The sequence below is a fragment of the Sceloporus undulatus genome, chromosome 6, assembly GCF_019175285.1.
Source record: "Sceloporus undulatus isolate JIND9_A2432 ecotype Alabama chromosome 6, SceUnd_v1.1, whole genome shotgun sequence".
Classification (NCBI taxonomy): domain Eukaryota; kingdom Metazoa; phylum Chordata; class Lepidosauria; order Squamata; family Phrynosomatidae; genus Sceloporus; species Sceloporus undulatus.
In genome coordinates, this window is record NC_056527.1 from 11709648 (window position 1) to 11713019 (window position 3372).

General features: G+C 40.1%; 1 protein-coding gene across 10 annotated transcripts in view; it reads left to right on the forward strand.

Annotated features, from left to right (window-relative positions):
• RBM33 (RNA binding motif protein 33) overlaps nt 1–3372 on the forward strand; it is a 125015-nt gene that overhangs the window by 5787 nt on the left and 115856 nt on the right. The gene's annotated exons all lie outside the window — the stretch shown is intronic.

Here is a 3372-nt window from a genome sequence, read left to right on the forward strand (position 1 = left end):
TGCCCCCCAAAGGCCCCAGTGGCAATGGGCGGCAGGTCCAGGCTGGGGCCGGTCCCAAGGCCTTGCCGGGCCGCAGGTTGCCTACCCCTGCATTAAGGGATATACAGGAATTATGATCCATGGATAACATTAGTACAAAAAACATTAGTAAGGATTCTGTATGGTGTGGTATGGGAGGGATGACACCATGACTTACTACACTGGGTGATGCCACACCGTAGCCCTAACACACTGTCTGCTACTGTCGTCAGCCCTCCATATCCATGTATTTTTTTTGTCCATGAATACAAGCATCCACGGCTTGAAAATACTTCAAACGTATATAAATTTCAAAAAGTAAACTTTAATTTTTCCATTTTTTAAGGGACACCATTTTACCATGCCACTGTGTATAATGGGACTTGAGTATCCACGGATTTCGTTTTTTACAGGAGTCCTGGAACCAACCCCCAGTGAATACTGAGGGCTCACTGCAGTAGTAGTAATAGTAGTAGTAAAACTAATAATACTAATAATATTTATTACTTACCCATCTCCCCATGGATTGAGGCAGGGAACAACAACAAATATGTGTTGGTTAAAAACACAACATTTTCTTGCTGTTGTGGTGTGCCTTCAAGTCATTTCTGACTTATGGTGGCCCTAAAGCGAACCTATCATGGAGGTTTCTTGGCAAGATTCGTTCAGAGGAGGTTTGTCATTTCCTTCCCTGGAGCCTGAGAAAGTGTGACTTGCCCAAGGGTCACCCATTGGGTTTCATGGCTGAGCGGGAATCAAACCCTGGTCTCCAGAGTCAGAGTCCAACACTTAAACCACTACAACACTGGTTCCCAGTTAAAACATTCATACATCAGTTTAAAAAACAAGACTTATAGGTTTTTAACTTTGTCTTTTTAAATTATTGTAACCTGCCTTGAATCCCATTGTGGGAGAAAGGTGGGATATAAATCCTTGAAATAAAATAATAAATAACATAAATAGTAAGTATTAAAACAGTATGCATTTAAAGTTCATAGTTTAAAATTTACAGTTTTAAACATAGACGGCTTCCTTACACATGCTGAAAGTATTGTTACCTAGTCATGGACCATCCCTCCCCAGCCCACTCCTCAAGGGCCATTTGTTGTTGTTTTTAACCACCTTCAAGTTGATCTTGATTCGTGGTGATCCTGCGGACGAGACATCTCCAAGACTCCCTATCTTCCACTGCTCTGCTTAGATCCTGCAAATCCATGCCTGTGACTTCTCTGAGTCTGTCCATCTGCTGAGTGGTTTTCCTCTCTTTCTGCTGCCCAATGAGTTGTGCCTTTCCATGATGAGGTCAAAGTATGACAGCCTCAGTTTGACCATCTTTGTTTCCAGGGAATATTTAGATTTGATTTCTTTTAGAACCTATTTGTTGTTTTGGCTATCTACAGTCCTTGGAGCTTACCCTCGGGTAAACCTGCCCTTAGTTGTAGTCTCTTGAGTGTTTGCTGGGCATTGAAGGGAGGGGTTTAGGGTGTGTCTACATTGTAGAAATAATAGAGTTTGACACCACTTTTGAGTGCTGTAGCTCCATCCTATGGAACTCTGGGATTTGTAGTTTTACAAGAATTTCTGCCAAAGAGTGCTGGTACCTCAGAAGATTACAAATCCCAGGAATCTGTAGGATTGAGCAATGGCAGTTAAAATGGTGTCAAACTGTTTTATTTCTGCGTCGCAAAGAGTGTCAGACATACTCTTTGTGATGCCTGGAGTAATTGATGGAAGCTGATGGTTATTGGAAAAAGGGAGAAATTGGTAAAAAGACAGTTTAGCTTTGTGTTTTGAGGGATGAGGTTGTGGGGGGGGGCAGTGAGTTGCTCACTGGCAAGAAGTAGAACAGAGCCCATTGCTGAGCTTGGCATGTTGGGATAGCTGAATGTATGGCTGGCCCTCAGGAGGGCAGGAAGGCTTAAGGAGGAAGAGTATTTTGTGGTGATGGTGCACTGATGGAAGTGGGGAAAACATAAAAGAGAAAAAGGCAAGCAGTAGGGTTGTTTGTTATGGGAGCTGTCCAGGGGATTGGGTGACTTCTGCCAGAAAAGAGTGAGGCACTAGAGGTTTCCGCTGAGCAGTATTTTTGAGAATTTGAAAACAGGCTGAATAGTTTTCTGGAAGCAGGAAAGCCCAACAGATTACTAGTAATCTGATTAGTGATGTGTTACTATTTGTTGTCTTCCCGGAAATAGGAAAGTTTACATATCATTTGTCTGGATTGTATAGAATTTAATAAATGAATGTGCTTAGTAATATTTAGATATTTTTCTTTTTCTTATTGGGTAGCTTCTTTTTCACAACTTTTTACATATTAGGATGCAAGTGAGATGTTTCTGCAAAAAACAAAAACAAATGAAGCAGAATGAAGGTCCTGGTGGAATCATTTCTGTTTATTCCAAAACTTTCTGAATTTAATGTGAAGTTCCTAACTTGGAGAACTCTTGACACTCATAGCCATGCTAACCTTTGAGTTACTCACTTTCACCTCATAGCCTCTTATATTTTCTTGATGATTCTAAATAGCAATGTTTTTCTTTGGCATTTCCTCTCATCATTGTGGAACTGAAATAACAGTAACAGTATATGTATGAGATTTTAAACATAGTTCAGTGTTTTAACCAGAGTTCAGCAATATAGTTGTAAAGTTGAGTTGTGTTTCCTTCCTGATCATCATGACTCTTATTTTTTGGGAAAAGGTGAGGTATACATAAAGTTAACCATGAGCATGACCATCATCATTCTTTCAGCTTTGATTATGGAAGTTGGAACAGCTGCTTAATTTTGCTATTTCTGTAGATGTCCTTTCAGGACAAAGTCTATTGGAATTGCTGGTCAGAAGTTGTTTGTGTTGATAAACAAATTTGAAAACATCCATGTTCAGGGTTGTTCACAAATTATTTATGTTTCAACATATGAATATTAGACTCTAGCTGGATCAGACTGAAAGTCTTATCTAGTCTGGCATCCTTTACCTCACAACATCTAGCTACACACACAGAAGGGAGAGATAACCTATACCTCCAGTAACAAAAATAGTATGCTCCTGAATACTCCTTACTAGGGAACACAACAAAGAGAGCACTATTAAGTTCACACCCTGCCTGTGGACCTCCCACAAACTGTGGGACATCCACAGGCAGGACGTGAACACAATAGTGCTCTCTTTGTTTGCTCCTTAGTAGTGAGTATTAAAGAACACACTGTACTATTTTTGTTACTGGAGGTACAGGTTGTCTCTCCATTCTGTTAAATGTGTGGGACCAGAAGTGCTTTGGATTTTCGATTTTGTAATATTTACATCTATCTATCTATCTATCTATCTATCTATCTATCTATCTATCTATCTATCTA